This window comes from Hemiscyllium ocellatum, chromosome 17, assembly GCF_020745735.1.
Source record: "Hemiscyllium ocellatum isolate sHemOce1 chromosome 17, sHemOce1.pat.X.cur, whole genome shotgun sequence".
Taxonomy (NCBI): domain Eukaryota; kingdom Metazoa; phylum Chordata; class Chondrichthyes; order Orectolobiformes; family Hemiscylliidae; genus Hemiscyllium; species Hemiscyllium ocellatum.
Genome location: NC_083417.1, coordinates 54,254,085 through 54,266,660, shown reverse-complemented (window position 1 = coordinate 54,266,660; position 12,576 = coordinate 54,254,085).

Here is a 12,576-nt window from a genome sequence, read left to right as displayed (position 1 = left end):
CACGCAGACACGGGGAGAATGTGCAAACTCCACACAGTCAGTCGCCTGAGTCGGGAATTGAACCCGGGTCTACAGGCACTGTGAGGCAGCAGTGCTAACCACTGTGCCACCGTGCCGCCCACGAGGTTCTGAGGTTCTGAGGTCCCTGAGGTTCTGTCTCTCCAGCTAAATCACTACAGCTAGAGCTATGCTAAAACCTCCTATGGAGGTGACACATAGCATTACTCCATTACCTGTTCCTTCATGTGTGCCATGGTCTTCACCTTGTGTCACCTGTACAAACATTACCTGAAGCCCCATGGGTTTTTGTGCTGTTGGAATGGGCAGATGAATCCCGTCACCATGATTTCTCTGTGAGGTAGCCAGAACCTCCACACTCAGCTGATGCTAATCCTCCAGCATCAGCCCTGGGTAAGAGAGAAAACGTTAGGTGCTCCCTTCAACAGATGTTTGTCAGCATACCAAGTGGCATCGACTGAAAACAATGTTAAAAGGTTGGAACTGCTTCAAGGAATATTCATGAAGCATTCAATAACCTGGTACTTACCATCTCCAACAGCCTGTGCTGTGGTCTCCCTGCCAAGGTAAAGGACTTCCTCCTCCTCCACAACTGCTAGTATTGTCAGGATGGCCAGTCCTGCTCACAATATGATAACAAGCCTGGGAAAATCCAACCCAAAATGTCTATGGCGCAAAAATGGTTGAGGATCAAAAATTGAGAAAAGGGCAGAGAGACAGAGTACAAATGCCTAATATTTATAAGTCACTCATAGCGTCATAGAGTCATACAGCATGGAAACAGACCCTTCGGTCTAAACAGTCCAACGCCACCATAATCTCAAACTAAACTAGTCCTACTTATCTGCTCCTGGCCCATATCCCTCCAGAACATTTCTTATTCATGTACTTCTGAAAACGTCTTTTAAATGTTGTAACTGTACCCACATTGACCAATTCCTTTGGAAGTTCATTCCACATACAAACCACTCTCTGTGTAAATACGTTACCCCTCATTTATTTTTTCAATCTTTCCCTCTCAGCTTAAAAATATATCCTCTCGTCTTGAAATCCACAAACTTGGGGAAAAGACACACGTCAATCACCTTATATTAGATTCCTGACAGAATGGAAACAGGTCCTTTGGCCCAACCAGTCCACACCGGCCCTCTGAAGAGCAACCCACCCAGATCCATTTCCCTTTGACTAATGCACCTAGCACTATGGGCAATTTAGCATGGCCAATTCACCTGACCTGCACATCTTTGGACTGTGGGAAGAAACCAGAGCACCCAGAGAAAGCCCAGGAAGACATAGGGAGAGTGTGCAAACTCCGCACAGACAGTCATCTGAGGCTGGAATCAAACCTGGGACCCTGGTGCTGTGAGGTAGCAGTGCTAACCACTTAGCCACCGTGCCCTGCCACCTTAGCCATACCTCTAATCATTTTATAAACCGCTATAAGGTTGCTCCTCAATCTCTTATGCTCCAATGAAATAAGTCCCAGCCTATCAAGTCTCTGCTTATAACTCAAACCATCCATTCCTGGAAACATGCTGGTAAATCTTTTCAGAGCCTTCTTCAGCTTAATAATATCCTTTCTATAACTGGGCAACCAGAACCGGAGACATCCTGTACAACCTCAACATGATGTCCCAATTCCTATCCTTCTTCATTATCCACTATGCCACCAATTTTGGTGTCATACTTAAACTTACTAACCATGCCTTCTATATTCATATCTAAATCATTTATATAAATGACAAACAAAAGTGGACTGTACTGATCCCTGTGTAACACCGCTAGTAACAGGCCACCAATCCAAAAAATAAGCTTCCATTCTTACTCTCTGTCTCCTGCCATTAAGCCAATATTGTATCCAATTGGCAAGCTCACCCAGAATCCCACCTGATCAAACAATTTATAATTAGACTAAGTTGCGGAACCTTGTCAAAGGCTTTACTAAAGTCCAAGTAAAAAAATGTCCATTGCTCTGCCCTCATTAATCTTCTTGGTTACTTCCTCAAAAAACTCAATCAAGTTTGTGTGACATGAGTTCCCTCACACACAGCCGTGCTGACTATCTCTAATCAATCCTCTGCCTCTCCAAATGTACGTAAATTCTATCTTTCAGAATCACTTCTAACAACTTACTCGCAGGTCTACAGTTCCCAGACTTCTCCTTACATCCCTTCTTGAATAAAGGCACAATAGCAGCCACTCTCCAGTCATCCAGCACCTCACCTGTAGTTGTATATGACACAAATATTTCTGTAAGGAGCCTCACAATTTCCTCCCTAACTTCTCACAATGTCCTAGGGCTGAAGTACAAGTCTTCAGCATTACATCCAAGACCTTGTCAGTGTTCCTAATATTTCCTGCATTTAGTGCCTTCAGCCATTTTTTGATGTCACATGGAGTGGATTGGAATGTCTGAATTCCAGGCTCATGTTCTGATGGACTACTGCATTTTAACAGATGCTGTCTTTTGCTAATCTGCGATTCAGTCCACAGTGGATATAAGTGATCTCTTTGTAACATTTTGAAGAAGAGCAAGGAGCCAGACCAGTTGTCCTGGTCAGTATTCATCTCTCAATCACACCACAAAAACAGATCATTAGATCAGGATCACACAGCTGTCTTGATGAGCTTCTGTGCACAGCTGGATACTGTGTTTTCCTATGTTTCTAGTTTGATGATGTAGTTTATTAATTATAATATGCTTCATCAGGCAGTAAAAGATACAATATGAGTTTATTTTACTATGAATTTGTGCAAGTCGCCCAAATACATGGTATTTAACCACAGCTGCCACCAGATGGCGCCTTAAAACAATTTAACATAAGTTGTTCAGGTCATCCTTGAGGAGAAAGCGAGGACTGCGTCCGTTGCTCCTGATGTGGTCTCCTCTTCATTGGGAAGACAGGGCACAAACTTGCGGAATGTTTTGAAGAACATCTCTGGGACACACGCATTAAACAACCCCACCACCCTGTGACCAAACACCTCAACTCCCCTTCCCACTCCACCAAGGACAAGCAAATCCTGGGCCTCCTCCATCGTCAAATCCTATCCATCCGACGACTGGAGGAAGAACACCTCATCTTCCACCTTGGCAGTCTCCAAACACACAGCATCAATGTTGATTTCACCAGTTTTCCACATCTCCCCTCCCTCCATCTTATCCTAGATCCAACCCTTCAACTCAGCACTGCCTTCTTGAACTGTCCATAAGACCATAAGACAATAAGACATAGGAGTGGAAGTAAGGCCATTCGGTCATCGAGTCCACTGTGCCATTTAATCATGGCTGATGGGCATTTCAATTTCACTTAACTGCACTCTCCCAGTAGCCCTTAATTCCTTGCGAGATGAAGAATTTATCAATCTCTGCCTTGAAGATATTTAACGTCCTGGTCTCCACTGTGTTCTGTGGCAATGAATTCCATCGGCCCACCATTCACTGGCTGAAGAAATGTCTCCTCATTTCCATTCTAAATTGACCCCCTTTAATTCTAAGGCTGTGCCCACAGGTCCTAGTATCCCTGCCTAATGGAAACAACTTCCCAGTGTCCACCCTTTCTAAGCCACGCATTATCTTGTAAATTTCAATGTGATCTCCCCTCACCCTTCTAAACTCTAATGAATACAATCTCAGGATCCTCAGCCGTTCATCATATGTTAGGCCTACTATTCCAGGGATCATGTGAGTGAATCTCCACTGGACACACTCCAGTGCCAGTATGTCCTTCCTGAGGTGTGAGGCCCAAAATTGGACACAGTATTCTAAATGGGGCCTAATTAGAGCTTTCTAAAGTCTCAGAAGCACATCACTGCTTTTATATTCTAACCATCTTGAGATAAATGACAACATTACATTTGCTTTCTTAATCGCAAGCTCAATCTGCAAGTTAACCTTTAGAGAATCTTGGACTAGCCCTTCCTTTGTACTTTGGCTTTATGAATTTTTCCAACATTTAGAAATGAGTCCATGCCTGTATTCTTTTTTCCAAAGTTCAGGACCTCACATTTGGTTACATTGAATTTCATCAGCCATTTCCTGGATCACTCTCCTAAACTGTCTGAATCTTTCTGCAACCCACACCCCACCTCCACATTACTACCTGCCTGTCCACCTAACTTCGTATTATTGGCAAACCTTACTTGAATGCCCTCAGTCCCTTCATCCAGATCATTAATATAGAAAGTGAACAGTTGCAGCCCGAACACAACCCTGCGGGACACCACTTATCACCGGCTGCCATTCTGAAAAAGAACCTTTTATCCCAGCTCTCTGCCTGCTGTCAGACAGCCAATCCTCAACAATGTCAATAGCTCAACTTGAACATCATGGGCCCTCACCTTACTCAGCAGCCTCCCATGAGGCATCTTATCAAAAGCCTTTTGGAAGTCTAGATAGATAACATCCACTGGGTTTCCCTGGTCTAACTTACTTGTTACCTCTTCAAAGAATTCTAAAATGTTTGTCAGGCATGACCTTCCCTTATTAAATCCAAGCTGACTTGTTCTAATCTGACCCTGCACTTCCAAGAATTTAGAAATCTCATCTTTAACGAAGGAGTCTAGAATTTTACTAACAACCGAGGTTAGGCTAATCGGTCTATAATTTTATATCTTTTGTCTTGAACAAAGGGTTACAACAGTGACTTTGCAATCACCTGGAGCGTTCCCTGACTCCAGTGATTTTTGAAAGATCACAACTAACTCCTTCGCTATTTCATCAGTGATCTCCCTCAGAACTCTAGAATGCAGCCCATTTGGGCCAGGAGATTTATCAATTTTTAGACCTTTTAGCTTTCTAGCACTTTCTATTTTGTAATGGCTACCATACTCAACTCTGCCCCTGATCCTCCTTAATTGTTAGGATATTACTCATGTCTTCCACTGTGAAGAGTGATGCAAAGTACTTATTAAGTTCTTTAGCTATTTCCTTATCTCCCAGCACTAGCCTTTCTGCATCAATTTGGAGTGGCCTGATGTCTACTTTGCCTCTCGTTAGTTTCTTATGTATCGAAAGAAACTTTTATTATCTGTTCTAATATTACTGGCTAGCCTACCTTCATATTTGATTTTCTCCTTCTTTATTTCTCTCTTTGGTATCCTCTGTTTGCTTTTGTAGTCTTCGAGGAGAAAGTGAGGTCTGCAGATGCTGGAGATCAGAGCTGAAAATGTGTTGCTGGAAAAGTGCAGCAGGTCAGGCAGCATCCAAGGAGCAGGAGATTCGACGTTTCAGGCATAAGCCCTTCTTCAGGAATGAGGAGAGTGTGCCAAGCAGGCTAAGATAAAAGGTAGGGAGGAGGGACTTGGGGGAGGGGCGATGGAGATGTGATAGGTGGAAGGAGGTCAGGTTAGGGTGATAGGCCGGAGTGGGATGGGGGCAGAGAGGTCAGGAAGAAGATTGCAGGTTAGGAGGGTGGTGCTGAGTTCGAGGGTTGGGACTGAGACAAGGTGGGGGGAGGGGAAATGAGGAAACTGGAGAAATCTGAGTTCATCCCTTGTGGTTGGAGGGTTCCTAGGCGGAAGATGAGGCGTTCTTCCTCCGACCGTCGTGTTGTTATGGTCTGGCGATGGAGGAGTCCAAGGACCTGCATGTCCTTGGTGGAGTGGGAGGGGGAGTTAAAGTGTTGAGCCACGGGGTGGTTGGGTTGGTTGGTCTGGGTGTCCCAGAGGTATTCTCTGAAACGTTCCGCAAGTAGACGGCCTCGATCTCTTTATAGCCAACCGCCGCCGCGACATTAACCGCCTCAACCTGTCCACCCCTCTCACCCACTCCAACCTCTCACCCTCGGAACGTGCAGCCCTCCACTCCCTTCGCTCCAACCCCAACCTCATTATCAAACCGGCAGACAAGGGAGGCGCGGTAGTAGTTTGGCGCACCGACCTTTACACCACTGAGGCTAAACGCCAGCTCGCTGACACCTCCTCCTACTGCCCCCTTGATCATGACCCCACCTCCCACCACCAAACCATCATCTCCCAGACCATCCATAACCTCATCACCTCAGGGGATCTCCCATCCACCACCTCCAACCTCATAGTCCCACAACCCCGCACCACCCGTTTCTACCTCCTGCCCAAAATCCACAAACCTGACTGCCCTGGCCGACCCATTCTCTCAGCCTGCTCCTGCCCCACCGAACTCATCTCCGCATACCTCGGCACAGTCCTGTCCCCCTTAGTCCAAGAACTCCCCACCTACGTTCGGGACACCACCCATGCCCTCCACCTCCTCCATGATTTTCGCTTCCCCGGTCCCCAACACCTTATCTTCACCATGGACATCCAGTCCCTGTACACCTCCATCCCCCAACACGAAGGATTCAAAACCCTCCGCTTCTTCCTTTCCCGCCGCACTAACCAGTACCCTTCCACTGACACCCTCCTTCGACTGACTGAACTGGTCCTCACCCTGAACAACTTCTCTTTCCAATCCTCCCACTTCCTCCAAACCAAAGGAGTTGTCATGGGCACCCGCAGGGGCCCCAGCTATGCCTGCCTCTTTGTAGGATATGTGGAACAGTCCATCTTCCGCAACTACACTGGCACCACCCCCCACCTTTTCCTCCGCTACATCGATGACTGTATCGGCGCTGCCTCGTGCTCCCACGAGGAGGTTGAACAGTTCATCCACTTTACCAACACCTTCCACCCTGACCTCAAATTCACCTGGACCGTCTCAGACTCCTCCCTCCTTTCTTAGACCTTTCCATTTCTATCTCGGGCGACTGAATCAACACAGACATCTACTATAAACCAACTGACTCCCACAGCTACCTAGAGTACACTTCCTCCCACCCTGCCCCCTGTAAAAATGCTATCCCATATTCCCAATTCCTTCGTCTCCGCCGCATCTGCTCCCAGGAGGACCAGTTCCAATACCGTACAGCCCAGATGTTCTCCTTCTTCAAGGACCGCAGATTCCCCCCAGACGTGATCGAGGATGCCCTCCACCACATCTCCTCCACTCCCTGCTCCTCCGCCCTTGAGCCCTGCCCCTCCAACCGCCACCAGGACAGAACCCCACTGGTTCTCACCTACCACCCCACCAACCTCCGTATACAGCGTATCATCCGCCGTCATTTCCGCCACCTCCAAACGGATCGCACCACCAGGGATATATTTCCCTCCCCTCCCCTATCAGCATTCCGAAAAGATCACTCTCTCCGTGACTCCTTCGTCAGGTCCACACCCCCCACCAACCCAACCTCCACTCCCGGCACCTTCCCCTGCAACCGCAAGAAATGCAAAACTTGCGCCCACACCTCCTCCCTTACTTCTCTCCAAGGCCCCAAGGGATCCTTCCATATCTGCCACAAATTCACTTGCACCTCCACACACATCATCTATTGCATCCGCTGCACCCGATGTGGCCTCCTCTATATTGGAGAGACAGGCCGTCTACTTGCGGAACGTTTCAGAGAACACCTCTGGGACACCCAGACCAACCAACCCAACTACCCCGTGGCTCAACACTTTAACTCCCCCTCCCACTCCACCAAGGATATGCAGGTCCTTGGACTCCTCCATCGCCAGACCATAACAACATGACGGTTGGAGGAAGGGCGCCTCATCTTCCGCCTAGGAACCCTCCAACCTCAAGGGATGAACTCAGATTTCTCCAGTTTCCTCATTTCCCCTCCCCCCACCTTGTCTCAGTCAAATCCCTTGAACTCAGCACCGCCTTCCTAACCTGCAATCTTCTTCCTGACCTCTCCGTCCCCACCCCACTCCGACCCATCACCCTCACCTTGACCTCCTTCCAACTATCACATCTCCATCGCCCCTCCCCCAAGTCCCTCCTCCCTACCTTTTATATTAGCCGGCTTGGCACACTCTCCTCATTCCTGAAGAAGGGCTTATGCCTGAAACGTCAAATCTCCTGCTCCTTGGATGCTGCCTGACCTGCTGCGCTTTTCCAGCAAAACATTTTCAGCTCTGCTTTTGTAGTCTTCCCAATCTTCTGATTTCCCTGTGCTCTCGGCCACTTTATAGGCTCTCTCTTTTTCTATGATACATTTCCTGACTTCCATTGTCAGCCATGGCTGTCTAATCCCCCCCTCCCCCCACCTTCGGATATTCTTTCTTTTCTTTGGGATGAACCTCTGTACTGTGTCCTCAATTACAGCCAGAAACTCCTGCCATTTTTTGCTCTACTGTCTTCCCCACAGGCTCTGCTTCAAGCCGATTTTCGTCAGTTCCTTTGTTATGTCACTTTAATTACCTTTATTGAACAATAACACCATTGCATCTGATTTTGCCTTCTCTCTTTCAAACTACAGACTGAACTCTTCCATATTATGATCGCTGCCTCTGAAGTGTTCCCTTACTTTAAGATATTTTATAAAGTCTGGATCATTACATAGCACTAAGTTCAGAATAGCCCGCTCCCTTGTGGGCTCCATAAGACCATAAGACATGGGAGTGGAAGTAAGGACATTCAGCCCATCAAGTCCACTCCACCATTCAATTATGATTGATGGGCATTTCAGTGCCACTTACCTGTACTCTCCCCGTAGTCCTTAATTCCTTGCGAGATCAAGAATTTATCAATCTTTGCCTTGAAGACATTTAATGTGCCGGCCTCCACTGCACTCTATGGCAATGAATTCCACAGGTCCACTATTCTCTGGCTGAAGAAATGTTGCCTCATTTCCATTCTAAATTGATCCCCACATGTCCTAGTATCCCTGCCTAATGGAAACAAATTCCCAGTGTCCACCATTTCTAAGCCATGCATGATCTATTTCTATTAGATCTCCCCTCAACCTTCTAAACTCTAATGAACACAATCCCAGGATCCTCAGCCATTCATTGTATGCTAGGCCTACCATTCCAGGGATCATCCGTGTGAATCTCCACTGGACATGCTCCAGTGCCAGTATGTCCTTCCTGAGGTGTGGGGCTCAGAATTGGACACAATATTCTAAATGAGGCCTAACTAGAGCTTTATAAAGTCTCAGTAGCACATTGCTGCTTTTTCATTCCAACCCTCTTGAGATAAATGACAACATTACATTTTCTTTCTTAACCACAGGTTCAACCTGCAAGCCATCCTTTACAGAATCCTGAACTAGCTAGAATCTAGAATCCCAGATTCCTTTGTACTTTGGCTTTATGAATTTTCTCACCGTTTAGAAAATAGTCCATGCCTGTATTCTTTTTTCCCCAAAGTGCAAGACCTCCCACTTGCTCACATTGAATTTCATCAGCCATTTCCTGGACCACTCTCCTAAACCGTCTAAATCTTTCTGCAGCCTCCCCACTTCCTCAGTACTACCTGCCTGTTCACCTAACTTCGTATCATCGGCGAACTTCGCCAGAATGCCCCCGGTCTCCTCATCCAGATCATTAATATATAAAGTGAACAGCTGTAGCCCCAATACTGAACCCTGCAGGACACCACTTGTCACTAGCTGCCATTCTGAAAAAGGCTCTCTCATAAACTGTTCCAAAAAGCCATCCTGTAAGCATTCCATGAATTCTCTTTCTTTGGATGCATCCACAACATTATTCATCCAGTCCACCTGCATACTGAAGTCCTCCATGATCACCATGACCCTGCCTTTCTGACATGCCCTATCTATTTCCCAGCACATATTGCATCCCGGTCCTGACCACTGTTAGGAGGTCTGTACGTAACTTTCATTATGGTTGTTTTTGCCTTTGTGGTTCCTCAACTCCACCCATTCTGTCCTACCTGTCCATCTTCCTTCCCACCTATCCGCTCCACCCTCCACTCCGACTTATCACCATCACCACCCACCTTCATCTACCTATTGCACTCCTAGCTACCTTGCCCACAGACCACTTATCTCTCAGCCTCCTTGGGCATCGCCCCATCCACATTCCTAATGAGGAGCTTATGCTTGAAATGTTGACTCTCTTGCTCCTCGGATGCTGCCTGACCAGGTGCGCTTTTCCAGCACCAGACTTTTGATCTCTGATCTCCAGCATCTGCAGTCCTCACTCTCTCATGGAGTTTTGTAGACAGGCTTTGAGGAGCTGGAAAGTGAATTACTCACTCCAGAATTCTAGCCTCTGATCTGCTATTGTAGCCATTGTATTTATATGACTGGTCCAGTTCAGCTTCTGGTCAATGGTAAGCCCCAGGATGTTGAAAGTGGGGGATTTAACAATGAAAGTAAGTCCTCCCAAACTAAGCTATTCCAAAGTGTGTAAGAAAGAACATATGGTACCCAGCTCTACTTAATTAAAATGTGCAAGAGAAATGCTTTATCATTTACGGGAGACAAGGTCACACTTATCAATGTGTCTACAAAGTTGTAGATAAACAATTTCTTTCTGCAGCTCTTTGAGAACCAGCCAGGTGTGCAGAATATCTACTACATTAATGAATCAATGATTAATTTATTTTTTTTCCGTCTGAAAAAGAGCAAGATTCTATCCACTTTATACCTCATCTAACTGATTTCTTAATTTGTTTCATTTTTCAAGACATCGTGAAGCCTTATTCTGACATTTCCATTATATAAAAGCTGGCACTCTTGACTAGATACAGAAAATTGGAAGTTTAGAATTCTCCAGGACGTTTGCTGTGATTTCAGGGTAAGGCTGGTCTTAGCCCCTGGATATGGTAATAACAGTCACTTCCCTGCTGGCTCCAGCAGTCTCTAACTGAAGAAATGGCAGGAAAGAAGTTCTTCAATGGCTATTGAATTTTAGGACCACAACCAAACTACTGTCAGATCAAAATGATGTGCTGGATGAGTGGATGTCAGTCAGAGAAATTGTAAAACCTTGAGGAAGGGTTTTTAAAAGTCAACTGTTGCTTCCATCCAGTGACTCTCTTTCTGGAAAGGATGCAGGTGACGATGTTAGATTCAAACATGATATGACCCAGCTGTAAAATATAGTTTATCGTGAGCAAAGGTGGGAGAGATTGTGCCCCTCCTGAAAAAATCTGCCATCAACTGCATTGCATTTTGTATTTTAACCAATTTCCTCACATTTCTGTTGTAAATACTAGTTAACAAAATTGAGATGCAACATCATAGGAGTTTTAAATGCCATTCAAATTTCTCAATAAACATAAAGACCCATACTTACGAGAGATATGCCATTCAGGTATGTCTTTAAAAGGAAGTTTCAAAGAATGCTTTTATTCCTTATGCTTTTTATGTTCTTTACTCAAATTGTTCTATTCCTAAAGAACACCTATCAAAAAAGATAAAGACAGTGTGGTGGAGTTTATATTTAAGGTGTAATTTTAAAATGCTGTTGTTTGATGTTATGAAGATTAGGTCAACTCAACTGTCTGCAAAAAATCATTTACACAATCATACATTTAAAAACCTTGCATGAGCTGCCAGTGCAATCAAGCAGGATGATAAATTGAGTTGTTTCAACTATTTTATTGGATCTGCTTTGTGTTCATTGATGCAAGTACAGATGTTTTGAATTATTACTCCAGAAAAGCTAATTTTGCAGCAAAAAGTACAGCAAAGATCAAAACAATTCAAATGAAACATAGACAGTAATAACATTTCAGTTCATTGAAGTATTTACTTAAAGTGGTTCTAATTTAATTTACTGGCTCTTGAAAGAAATTGGATTACCAACACTTGCCATCACTCCTCATAACTTCAATCATATGTCTTTTTTTATTGTTTGATTGGATAACCCTTGAGCATAAAACTTGGCTTAAAGATATACTTGTAATCATTTATTATAATAAGAATTTATTTCATTCCAGTAAATCATACACTTTGTAACCAACACATTAACTTACATTCTTATTGTGCCAAACACTCTAATTTACACTGTTCCTATTTAACTCTTTAATAGCAATTCTATAAGTTCATAAACTGTCTCCTGTTTAGATAAGATACCATAAGGAGAACAAAATCTGTCTGCATGTTTCCACAACTATCAATTTAATATTTACAAACGGACTGATAATAGTTCCCCTTTCCAATCTGAGGAATTTTATTGCTGCACAATATCTTTGTCTTTAATCTTTGACACAATTCTTCAATTAAGGTCGAACTGCCTGTGAGCTGAGAGGAGAGGGGAGTATTCTATTACAGTCCTGATTTGTGCTTTGCACTTGGTGGACAGACTTTTAGAAGTCAGGAGGTGAGTTAGTCACCACAGAAGTTTAGTCTCTGATTGGCTCTAGTAGACATGTATTTATGTGTCACATTATGGTGTGATATGAATATTATTGTATTACCAAACCATCTGACTGTGATATCATTCACAGCAATGTACAGTTCCTCTTATATAAGCCATTTGGATTTGGGGAAGAAAGACCAAACATCTCATGGTCTTTAATGTGCATGACAGAAATGCAGATGAAATTATTCAGATTAAGACAATTTTGAGGTAATATACATACTTTACTGTTTTATTTTCATAGAGGTCTCCAACTGGGCTTTAGTTCAGATTCTAAACTCTGGACCAAGTGAGATTGAACCACAAGATGGACTCTCTTGAATTGTGATGTGGGTTGCAATCAAATATGAATGATTTGTTGGCACATACAAAGATAGTTTCTATGACAATTGGAGCATTTCTTGTTCTGTAGAATAATATCAC